The sequence below is a fragment of the Macrotis lagotis genome, chromosome 1 (genome assembly GCF_037893015.1).
Source record: "Macrotis lagotis isolate mMagLag1 chromosome 1, bilby.v1.9.chrom.fasta, whole genome shotgun sequence".
NCBI classification, from domain to species: Eukaryota; Metazoa; Chordata; class Mammalia; order Peramelemorphia; family Peramelidae; genus Macrotis; species Macrotis lagotis.
Window position 1 is genome coordinate 833,455,132 of NC_133658.1, and position 13,520 is coordinate 833,468,651.

Sequence of the window (13,520 nt, forward strand, 5' to 3'; positions counted from 1 at the left end):
TTGGTTTCCACAGGGACTGAGAGTAGTTTAGGGTCTCCATGGAAAATGTGCATTGTTTGGGTTCTCCCTGGAGATTGAGAGTTGTTTGGAGTGTCTGTGGAGGTAAGGATTCACATTCTAAGGAAATGATACCAGGCTTACCTGAGCAAGAGTGAAACCCAGGTCTGGACCCAACATTCAAGCTTTTTTTCTTAAATTTTTGTTATTAGGGTCAGTTAGGGATTAGGATTGTTTAGATGAAAGAGAAACTGTGCCTGCAGTGGTCAAGTGAAATTCCTTGCTCACAAAGACTATGGGAGATTGATTAGACTGTCATCTCTGGACAATGAGGGGAAAGAGCATTGCTAACCATACATCATGCTTAGAGGGTTTTTAGCCACTGTTTCCAATCACATACCATAAAGGGATTTTCCTTCTGCAAAAGGGATGGGGTGGGGGAGGTTGTAAAGGATGGGGGATGCTTCATGGGATTCAGGTCGATGTCACAGTCTTCAGTGGTTGCATCCTATTGGAGAGGGGTAGTATGGGAAATGGTATGGAAGAATAGTAAGCATTTTACTGTAATATTGTTTTTAAAAAAAAAATCTTTTTTGGCTTTTCTTTTTGCAAGGCAATGGGGTTAAGTGACTTGCCCAAAATCACACAGCTAAGTAATAAATGAAGTAGGATTGAACTCAGGTCTTCTTTATTCCAGGGCCAGTGCTCTATCCACTGCTCCACCTAGCTTCCCTTTTTACTATGATATTCTGTGGAAGGGTCTAGCGAACCTTTGGACAATAAAGAGTAACTAGGAGGACAAGACCAAGGGCGTAGGTGACAAGAGAACAAGCAAAAACAGAAGCACCAGGAGGAACTGAGCAGAGGTCATCAAAGACAGGCATTTTCCTTTAGAAATACACTCAGTCGGGGACACCTAGGTGGCGCAGTGGATAGAGCACCGGCCCTGGAGTCAGGAGGACCTGAAATCAAATCCAGCCTCAGACACTTAATAATTGCCTAGTTGTGTGACCTTGGGCAAGTTACTTAACCCCACTGCCTTGAAAACCACCCCCACCAAAAAAAGAAATACACTCAGTCCAGAATCTATTGGGAATTGAGAGCATGCAGAAGACAAAGGCAAAAAGGAAGAAGGATAATAACAATATAGGGAAGTATGGCTAGCAAAATTAGTATTCCATGACTTTGGTAGTTAATTTGGTAATATCTAGCATATGTCATGAAATAGTTACCCAATGCAGGCAACATTCGTTTTATCATTGTGTAGGGGAACACTACATGGTGCCAGGGTATATTGTGCATGCACCCATGTCTTTCATCCTAACTCTGACTTTAGATAGGTGTCACAGTTAACAATCAGTCATGCAGTCATGGCTCATGAATAACCAGGTGGGAAACACTCCTTTTCAAAGGAACACAAGGAAGAAGCTGAGTCAAAAAGGAACCTGTCTTGGACTGAGGTCAAAGATTGTCCTTTCAACCTGTTTTTGGACACCTTCACCTGTGACAATTTAGGTTCAAATTTTCCCTGAGTAGCTTATGACCTTAGCTAAAGAAGTTCTTCCAAATGGTAGATTATTAACTTAATGATACATTGAGCCATACCTAAAGTCAAGCTTTAGAATAAAATTTATCATAGTTCCAAAGTTTTATACGCCAAATAGGAAATTCCACTGGTTACACAAGCAATGAAAGTTTACCAGTTCAAACATACATAAAGGATTTCAGGGGGAGCTAGGTGGTGCACTGATCTGGGAGTCAGGAGGACCTGAGTTCAGATCCAGCCTCAGACACTTAATAGTTACCTACCTGTGTAACCTTGGGCAAGTCACTTAACCTCATTACCTTGCAAAAACAAACCAAAAACATAAAGGATTTCATTTGAAATTCATTACTTGCTTCCGTTTTCTTCTAATGCAGTTTTAATTTGCTCTGTTGTAAAAACAAAATCATTAAAAATAATTTCTGAATTAGACAGGAACTTGCATGTCTGTAACAAGTCAGCTATACTGTTGAAAAATTGCATGACTAAAACACTTTTTAATCTTAGTTTCAATTTTTATAACATGAGTTAAAACAATTTACTTGTTCATAAGTGTTAACAAATAGTTACCTCCTCTTAACTTTATGCAAAGGTAGAAAAATATCCAGATAGTTACAAAACAAAGACTGATAAATAGCATTACTGATTTAAAAACATTTCTCCACTGATTTTTCTTTCTTCAGTGTCTTTAAACAATAACAGCTAAAAAAATAAATTCCAAATCATTTGCCTTTACTTTTATCACTAGAAGTAATGTTAAATTATATCTCTAAACTGAATTTTAATGAAGAAATATGACTAGATGTTTCTAAAATTCCATTTTCCCTTTCAAGATTTTCTTCATAACTCAGCAAACTTTTGAATTCAAAGTCGTCTTGTTTTCAACGATGCAATTCTAATTTCACAATGTTCTATCTTATGAAAGAATTTGTCCTTATTTGTCATCAAAACTGTTAAAAATTGTACTTTTTTCTAACTATATAGTAACCATATTGTTACTACATGACTTTGCTCTTGAGAGATTTCTGTTGGCATAATTCCCAGAATGGGAGGGATCTTAGATTACACAGGAGTTGCACTGTATTTGACAGCAGTTTTTCTCTGGAACAAAAAAAACCACTAAGAAGGAAAAAGGAAGAGTACAGAAAAATTTCCAGAATGGGGTCCAAAGTAGAGCACAGAATGGGAGGATAGATTCCCCTTCAAATTGGCAATTTGCAGGTAAATTTTACTTATTAGCACCAAGCACCAATTTTACCTATTAGTACCTTGATCAAAGATGACTGATCTTCCTGTCCCCTAGCTATAGAGCAGTGGAAAGGAGGCAGCAAGAAGAAAGCTAAGAGCAGGGGGATTCTCAGAGGGAGGAAGTCTTGTCTAATTGAGTGGCATTTTTGATTTATTTACCTATTCAAGATTCATTTCTCCTGACTTAATAAATTGAATTGGGGCCAGGTGGTATAAAAAAAGTTACTTTTCTTCCTCAAATGGCTTCCTCAAATCCTGTCTCACAAATTCTTCCTTGTTCTTTAGGAGACAACCAGGGGTCCAGGATTGGTGCAGTTCAGCAAAGAGTAAGCCCTAGTGAGGATACGGTCAAGATATTAGATGTCAGGAGTCGTCCACTAGGTGGAATGGAGATGGGGAGGGGGGTGTCTAATGTAGTTCATGCATTTAGACATTTGGGGAAGGTCAGGTTGATGGAGGAAGAGAATTTGAGAAGCTGGGCAGGAGTCTTAGTTCAAAAAACAAGCTGGATATATATGGAATTTTGTTTCACTTGCCTTACAAATACAAATTGTTCAGGTCAGTGAGGGTGTCAGGGAATTTTTGGACTTCTTGGTCCCCCATGAAGAGTAGTATGAGAAGTAAGGATCCAGAGAGTAGTCCAGTGCCTATAACTAAGATTCACACTTGGGGGGGGAGGGGGGCAAGGGAGATGATATCCTCACCTGTTGCGTTTTTCAGTTTCAGTTTAAATGGAGAAAGAAAAAGGTGTCCCAGTTCTGTTTCTCTGTTTCAAGACAGTTCCCCACCTGGTCAAGGTTTTGGAAAGGAACACCCTTGGTGTCCTGGCAAGGAGAAAGGGGGAGTGCCCAGGAAGGAGTCTTACTTTTAAATTAGTCCTGTCTTGTAAAATAGCCAGAGTAGAGCAATCATCCTTAAATACCAGGGACTTGGTAAGTCCCTGAGGGGGGTTGCAAGGGCTCCTCCTGGCAAGATCAGGGAGTTAGCCTGAGCATGGTGCCACAGCTCACCCACTGCTTCCCTGACTACAAGACTTCAGGATTCCTTACTACTTTTCTCCTGGGTTTTGGCACCAAATAAAAGGTCAAAAGGTGGGCCCATAGTTTAAAGAGGATAGCAGTGGAGGCAAATGGAATGTAAAGCTGTTTATTGAAAGAAGGCTAGGTCAGAAGAGACTCCCAACAGTGAGTAGTTAGAAAGCACATTTTTTTATGGAACATACTTTTTATAGAATATAGGAAGCAGTTATGGTTTCCACAGTGACCGAGAGTTGTTTGAGGTTTCCATGGAAAATGTGAATTGTTTGGGGGTCTCTCTGGAGATTGAAAGTCGTTTCAAGTTTCTATGGAGGTTAAGATTCATTTTCTCAGGAAACAATACTCAGCCAAGCTCCCCTGGGCAAGAGTGAAACTCATATATGGTGTCCAGGCTTCTCTTGGGGGGATGGAGGGGGGTGGGGGGGATCATGCCTTTAGGTAGTTCAATGATTCTTAATTTTGATCTATTTTTCAGATCAGTTATATTTTCTTTATAGGATACTTTATATTTTCTTCAACTTTTTCTCCAGTCTTTTCACTTTGTTCTAATATTTCTTTTTATCCATTGAATTTTGTAACTTCTATTTTGTCCATTCTAATTTTAAGGGTATTTGTTGCTTTGGCAGGCTTTTGTACCTCTTGTGCCAAGCTGCCATTTTTTTCTAATTCTTTCATAGCTCTCATTTCTTTTCTATTTTTCCCCCAGTTCATTCAATTTATAAAATCATTTTAAATTAAAAAAAACTCTTCTTCATTTCTTCTAGGAATTCTAGATGAACTTTGTATCCAAGCTATGCTCTTTTTTGAGGTTTTGTTAATAAATGTTTTAGAATAATTCTCTCTGTCTGGAGTTATGTCTCAAGCAGCCCTGTTGCTATAATAGCTCTATATGTTGGTGAAGTAGAGAAATATGCTCCAAAATTAATCTGTTCCTTCTGCACTGACCATGTATCTTACATTAACACTGACTATCCTCCCCCATTCCATTGTCCAAGATATTGAGATGAGGTCAATGGACTTTTAGTAAAATACCTTGCCCCTCCCTGGCAAAGACTCAAAAATCCCTGTCCCCAGGCACAAGACAAACTCCTATCAAACAAAACAATGGATCCCTGCCCTAGCCTAAATATATATCCCTAAATACCTCTTCTCTGCTCTCTGAGTTTCTACCTCCATCAATGAATACCTAAATTATCTATCTTACTGTCCCTTTAAAAGCTCATCCTCAGATGAGCTGCTTTGTCCTCCTTTGGGAAGTGGAAATGTTGGTAGAAGAGTTGTGGAAAAGTAGTTGGGGAAATCAGAGGTTAAGTTGGATTATAAGTGAACATGAATAGCATGGGTGCTTGGTCAAATGGAAGACTGGAAGTAGCAGCTGTAGGTTTCAGGCCTTAAGGATCTGGGAAAGTGGAAAAGAGTCATGGATTGACTGGGTTTTAAGTGAGCATGGCTAGCCTGGATTCTTTCTCAATAGATAAAGGAGACTGCCATGCTTTGGTGCTCTGTCACTGTTGGTTTCTCTTTATTCCCCCAATTTAGCCACCATCCCTTACTCTGAGTTTAGTGTTTGTTTACTTCTGAATAATGCTTTCCCCTCTAATCACCCACTTCCCCTGACCCCACTCCATTTCTGGTCTCTCCAGCTCTTTTGTTCCCTTGACTATGTTTCTTATCTTTTTTTTTAATCTGGACAAACATGCTCATTTTATTTTTTCTAAATACATTCATTTTTAATTGAATTTTACTTTTTTAATTTGACAACAATATGACTTCCCTCCCTCCTATCACCTACCCACCAAGCGAGAAAGAAAAGCAAAATCCCTATATAGTCAAAACCCTTATAAAGCAAAATGAATTTCCAAATTGCCCAGATCCAAAAATTATATGTCTCCTTCTGCACTCTGACCTTTTCCTCTCTATCAGGAGGGATAAAATGGTTTGTCATGAGTGATTTGGAATCATGGTTGGTCATCATGCTGATCAGAATTCCAAGTTTTTCCAGTTGTCTGACTTTAAATTTTTGTTTTCATTGTATTCACTGTTCTCTTGGTTCTGTTCATTTCCCTCTGCATCAGTTCTTCCAGATTTTCCCAAGATCTTCTGAAACCAATCCTTTCATCATTTTTTAAGTTTTTCTATCATTCCTATATATGTATATACCATTAAATATTTCCCATTACATATAATTTTTTAAACATTCATTTTTTAAAATTTCAAGTTCCAAATTCACACCTTCCTATCCCTTTCCTACCCATTGAGAGGGCAAGCAATGTGCTATTAATTATACATATTAAGCCTTATAAAATATATTTCTTCATCAACTATGTTGCAAAGCATAATAATGTTTGTCCTTCATTTGCAAAGAGACATCAGGGAAGTGATGCCATGACAAGAACATGAATTGGATTTGAGTGTGGAGGTATTGTGCTAAGTCACCAGTCTAACTTTTCCCCCCGAGCCATCTGATTCCAATGGCCAGAAATGAATTAGGATGCCTAGAGATGGCCTGGATGCAAGGCAATCAGGGTTAAGTGACCTGCCCAATTTCACACAGTTAGTAAAAGTCGATCAAGTGTCTGAGGGTACATTTGTTCTGCTATCCTCGTGACTCCAAGGTCAGTGCTCTATCCACTGCACCACCTAGCTGCAAAACAAAACAGAAAAGTAAAGAAAGAAGCAAAATATATGCTTTTGCACACAGCATTCATCAGTTGTCACTTTGGAAGTGGATAGCATTTTTTTTTCATTGTGGGTTCATTGGAATCATCTTGGATCACTGTATTGATCAGAGTAGCTAAGTCTTGCACAGTTGATCATCCTTGGTGATTCTTGTTCTTCATTCTTGAAGAGGACCAGCATGATATCCTATGTTGGGGTCAAGCTACAATGGACTAGATTATGACTGATAAGACCATTCTAATTTTGTAAAACTCTACTACAAGTCAGACTCAAATATACCATGTGAACATTTGGAATTGAGTTGTCTCTAAATTTGCACATTGCATGTTTCTTTTGAGGTTTGGCAAGTTTATTTTGCTCATAGAGTACAGAGATTTTTTTTGTTGTGAACACATCATACTGGTGATCCTGTGTCATTGTCTCCCATGTCTCAAAATCAAATCCTAAGTTCTTCAGAGAGATCTTGAGAGAATTCTCACTTCCTTTAACTTTCATGTGAGTGCTTGACTTGTGTGAGTTAGCCATAAAATATCTTTTTTGGCAAGTTGTACATTTGGCATTTGAACAACACCAGCCCATCTGAGTTGCACTCTCTGTAGAAGATTTTTGAATGCTTAGCAGTTCAGTTTGAGAAAGAATCTCAGTTTGGTATCTTGTCTTGCCAAGTGAGCTTCAGAATCTTCCTAATGATGGAATATACCCCAGGCCCAATACCCTGACTCCCCCATAAGACCCCATTAGAATAGATAGCAAGCACTCCTTGACCTAATGCCTGCTTAGGCCAGCCAATGAGAAAACAGCACCACAGGAATGTGGACCCAGAACCCTGGACCATAAATCACAGAAGGGATTTTACTTAGAGCAACACCAACCCCCTCATAGAAACAATACCTCACATATCTGTTTTTTGTTGATATTTTATTTTTACAAATACATGTTATGAAAGTTTTTCAACATTCATCCATATTCATATGTACATTTTTAAGTTAGAAAATTTCCTTCTACTCTCACTTCCCACTCTCCTTCCCTCAGCAGTGAAGAATAGTACATACATATTTGTTATATACATGTTTACAGTTTAGTCATTTTCAGTATGAGGAATTAGGATTAGAGGAAAGAGAAATATAAGAGAAATTTTTTATAAAGTATTCATCAAATTCTGAAGGGTTTTTAAAAAAAATTGGGGGGGCTGTTTTGTTTTATTTTGTTTTTCTTCCTCTGAATGGGCTATCTAATACAGTTGTCCTAACTCTCTGAACTGCTAAGAGGAGCTGCTTCCATCAAGATTGATCATCTCACATTGTTGCTGTTAAACCCAACTATCTGTTGAAATAATGTCTTCTGACCCTTTAAAAATCCTTTCTTACTTCACTAAGTTGCTAACTTCTCAAAAGTAATCTGTTATTGCTTGGTCTCAGAGAAGTGAGTCATAATTCTTTAAATATTCCAACAAACTCTCAAAACTCATCGCTAAATTCCATGGTACTGGCAGACTGTCCTCAGGAATATAGCAATGAGGTCAGCACAATGACTTTGTAGATCTTTAGGTGGTCAGTCTAATACCCCTTCTTTCCCATACTTTCTTTCAATCTCCCAATGAATGAGCTAGCTCTGGCAATGTATGTGTCTACCTCATTATTACCTTCCTGCAAAATATACCTGCAAGGTAAATGAACTTATCCACAGTATTCAAAACTTCTTATTTTGCTGAAACCAGAGGTGCTGATGGAGCACCTGTGTTACTTGGTGTTAATTGCTAGGTCAGAATTAGCACAAGCAGCAGAGAATTTTGCATTTCAGCTTCAAAGACTGCATTATGCACCAACACTCCCTCCTTGTAGCCTTTTCCATTGAATAATTGGCCATCAGTGCAGTAGCTGACCTTGAAACTGTGTTCATCCTCAGTGAAGTCATTTGATAACATTGCTGAAAAAATTATGCTAAAAAGTATGGGAGCAAAGACACATCTTTGTTTCACTTCTTTGGTGACTGGGAAATCTGGAAAGCATCATCCACTATCTAGAACCAGGACAAGCATACTGTTATGAAATTAAGTACAGTACTGATGAACTTCTCCGGGCAAGCAAATTTTGACATAATTTTCCACTCACCCTCATGAATGACCATATCAAAGACTTAGCCAGATCTACAAATATTTTATAGAGACCACTGATCTGTTTCTGGCATTTTTTCCTGGAGTTGTCAGGCAGCAAACACAATATTGACTGTTCCTGCACCCTTTCTGAAGCCACACTGATCTCAGGTAGGTGACAATCTTCCAGGTGAAGTATCAATTGATTAAGAAGGACTCTGGCAAGAATCTTGTCAATGATGACAGAGAGAAATGCCCCTTGTGATTGTCACAGAACAATCTATTCCCTTTACATTTATAGAGATGGAAAATGGAGGCATTCTTGAATTCCTAGGCATGTTCCTTATGAGTTATAACCTGGAAAATTTCAGTCAGCTTTTCTATGAGCAATAGACCCCCTCCTTACCTTGTAGATCTCAGCTAGAATAGAATCAGCACCAGGTGCTTTGCCACATGAAAGGAGCCTAATGGCATTCAAAACCTATCTTCAGTTGGAACTTCTGCTACGGATGGATTGACTTCAACTTAAAAACAATAAATTATTTCTGCATTGACCGATGATAGACTGTTAAGAATAATAGGAGGGTTGGCTAGGTGGGGCAGTGGATAGAGCACTGGCCCTGGAGTCAGGAGTATCTGAGTTCAAATCCAGCCTCAGACACTTAATAATTACCTAGCTGTGTGGCCTTAGGCAAGCTACTTAACCCCATTGCCTTGCAAAAAAAAAAAACCTAAAAAAAAAGAATATGGAAGTGTTCAGTTCATCTTTCTAGGATCATGTCCCTATCACTAATCAATATGGTGCAATCAGCACTGAGTAGTTGAGATGTACCAAATGTCTTTTGACCCGTAAATAGCCTTCAGGGCATCATATAAGCACTTTGGATTGTTATATCTGCATAAAACTGAATTTCATCTGCCTTCTTGCTGAGCCAAGAATCCTAAAATCTAAGCTTCACTTGTATATTACTTTTGATGAAATTAAATGCTGCCTTCTTAGAAATGGATGAGCTATCCTGCTGATAAACCCAATGAAGCAACTTCATTTCGCAATCATTTTCATCAAACCAATCTAGAAGTTTGTGAGTGTTCTGATCCAGATGAGCAAATGCATCTCTGATCTCTGAAAGCTGCCCCCCTCTTTTTCCTGTTCCACTGTTGTCAATTATGTGTTGGCTCAACTTTCCTTCCAAGTTAACAACAAACTGTCTCCACTCAGAATGTCTCTTAACATTAATTTTTCTGGTAGTCATTTTGCCTTGAAGCCACTGCTTTGGTTGAATGTGAATATTTAGCTTGGAAAGGATGAATCTAGGATCAGTCCATCACTCTGCCCCCCATATTGCCCAGATATGCCACAGACAACCTGGCTGTCTCCTCTCAGAATCATATAGTTTATTAGATGCCAATGTGTGCTGTGAGGATGTATCCAGGAAATTATATTGTGTGGAGGTAAATGGAAGATAGGGTCTGTGAAGAAAAGCTCATGACATGCACAAATCTTCAGTAGTGAGTGACCACTGTTGTTGTTTTTTTCCAACACCATTGCTCCCAAGGACTCCTGCCAGGTCTGGTAATCTGAACCTTCTCCAGCATTAAAGCTTATCCTCTTTTGTTACACTGATGATAAGGGTCTCTAGATCTTCATAAAATTTTTCTTTGACCTAATCAGGGTTCACTGCAGTGGGAGCATAGTCATGGATAATAGTGGTGTGGTGTTTTCCTGCCAGTGGCAGTCACATGGTCACAAGCCTGTCATTCATCCTTTTGGTAGATATACAAACTTGTTGACTAGATTAGTTCTGATTACAAAACCTATCCCAGCTTCACTGCTCTCCCCTGTACTGAAATCACTCCAGAAAAACATGTGTCCGGCTCTGACTCAGTTGTTATAATATAGAGGCAGCTGGGTGGCCAGGAGTCAGAAAGATCCTAATTCACATCCAGCTTCATATGCTAACTCTATTTGCCCATTAATAAACCATTAGCACAGTGTCTGGCACATAGTCAATGCTTTAATTCCTTTCCCCTTCTCTAACTCTGCACCTGCTATATCTTCAAAGTAAATAGATGGAATGTAATGGGGTGCAAGTCACTGGGGGTCAACAATAAGGCAATACACCAGAATGGATGCTAAGTTAATAGCTTTAGAGAAAGAGGCCCTTGAATCCCTCAAAAGCATCTGTAGAACCCAAAGGGGAGAAGCATCCAGCCTTGCTCTCAGTTTTGAGGCCACAGCAAGCACTATATTATAATGATGTCTACAGTAGAAAGAGCAGATAAAAGTCTAAGAGAATATAAAAGGCTATCTTTCTCAGTTTTATAAACTTTTCTATAATAAGTTAAGTAATATATTAACACTTTTCCAAGATAGATTAGCTCTCTTGCTTCCCAGATGTAAATTTTATGATGCTGCATCATCATCATCAACAACATCCTCAGACACAAACTAGTTATGTGACCCCAGTTTGTGGCAACTAGATGGCACGGTGAATGCAGTGCCTGTCCTGTCTGAGTTCAGATCTGGTCTCAGATACTAACTGTGTGAGCTTGGGCAAGTCACTTAATTCTGAATGTCTCTCATCCAGGGCCATCTCCAGTCACCCTGATTCCTATCTGACCACTGGACCCAGAGGGCTCTGGAGGAGAAAGTGAGGCTGGTGACTTAGCACAGCCCCCCTCACTCACATGTGGGTCATGGCATCATTTCCTGATGTCATGGATTTTTTCAAGAATGAAGGACAAACAGTATCAGCATCATCTGTAAAATGGGAATAATAATAGTTTCTGCTCCCAGGGTTGTTGTGAGGAGCAAATGAAAAAATAATCATAAAACACTTAACACAGAACCTAGCCTATAGTATGTGCTAGATAAATGTCAATTATGATTATTACTACTAGTTATAATTACCATTGATTCCATGGTTCCCAAAAGCCTTAGTGTCATTTTGTTGCTAAAGCTTAAGGTCTGCAAAGCAGTTTACAGATAATTTGATACTATTTGATTTATGTGATGGTTAAGACTTAATTGCAATTATGCTATAACTTCACCTAAAGAATTGTCTCTTCATCTTATAAGAAGTATTTGCTCCTCAGAAAACTAGTTGTCTTGTAATACATCTGAGGTAAAGAATGTTTTTCTCTAAAGATTCAAGTTATTCTTTTTTTTTTTTTTTAGGTTTTTGCAAGGCAAACAGTGTTAAGTGGCTTGCCCAAGGCCACACAGCTAGGTAATTATTAAGTGTCTGAGACCGGGTTTGAACCCAGGTCCTCCTGACTCCAGGGCCGGTGCTTTATCCACTACGCCACCTAGCCGCCCCAAGTTATTCTTTCTTAAAAAAAAATAAAATTCCATTATCTTTAAAAGTACTAAAATTTAATTAAGTTTCTTAATACTAATGGAGCAGCTAGGTGGTGTAGTGGATAGAGCACCGGCCCTGGAGTCAGGAGGACCTGAGTTCAAATACAGCCTCAGACACTTAATAATTACCTAGCTGTGTGGCCTTGGGCAAGCCACTTAACCCCATTGACTTGCAAAAACTAAAAAAAAAAAAAAAAAAAGTTTCTTAATGTTGTTTACACAGACATATTTTCTAAGTCTTATCTATAAATACCAAAAAGAGGTACAAATCTGGTAGTTTGGATTGCCAAAACTTACCCCCAAAGATGAGACAAAATGTAAATACTACATAGTAAAAGTCTGCCAAGACTAACAAAGAAAGCCAAAAAGAATAAGACTAGCTCAGAAAATAGATCAATTAATTAATTAATTAATGACTTTAATGACCATCTTTCAAGGTGAATGTTAGATAAAATATGTTCATTTTTTCCAGTTTTAAGTACAAGGACATTTAGATTATTAAATTGTCATTAGAGTAACAGAGTTTGTGGGAATAGCTCAAAGTACATTTCAGACAACTTATTATTACTGGTTTTCAAAGTATTTTTCAATAATATATGACAAATTGGTGATTATAATAGAGTTCCATTCTGCTATAAAAAAAAATGATAAACAGGATGGCCACAATAAAACCTGGAAAGATTTACATGAGCAGATGCAATGGGAAATGTACTACAAGTAGCAGCAGGATGATCAGCAGTCAGTGAATTACCTTTTCTCAGCAACTCTGAAGGATTTTTGATGAATACCATCCATTCCTAAAGACAGAGCTGATGCTGTCTGAATAGATTGAAGCATACTTTTTTTTAAAATTTTTTCTTCTTGAGGTTTTTCTTTTGGGGGGGGCTATGTTTACTTTCACAACATGACTATTATGGTAATGTTTTGCATGACTTTATTTTTTTTTTGTTTTTTTAGCAAGGCAATGGGATTAAGTGATTTACCCAAGGTCACACAGCTAGGTAATTATTAAGTGTTTGAGCTTGGATTTGAACTCAGGTCCTCCTGACTACAGGGCCGGTGCTCTATCCACTGTACCACCTAGCTGGCCCATGACTTCACATTTTTACCTATATCAAATAACTTGCTTTCTAAGAAAGGAGAGAATTCAGAACTCAAAATGTAAAATAATGAATGTTAAAATTTGCTTCTAACATATAATTGGGGAAAAATAAAATAAAAAGTCAAAATAGTAATAAATGACAAATTTCCAATCCCAAAATTTATATTATTGAACTCTCAAGATGTTCATCTGACAGAGGAACCTGCAAGATGAACTCAACTTCCCTTTGAAGCAGTTCTAACAATGCATAAAATTTTTAAAATTCAAGACATAGAGGTAAAGAATAGACAAAGTAAATACATCACAGTTTAGTTCTCTGCTAAGATAATTAAGTAGAGAGAGCTCACTGGAAGATCTGATTTTTTTCAGTGGAAATATTAAAGATGAAATCTAGATGGCAAAGTGGATAGTGAGCCAGCTGAAGAGTCAGGAGAACTTGATTTCAAATCTGACTTCAGACA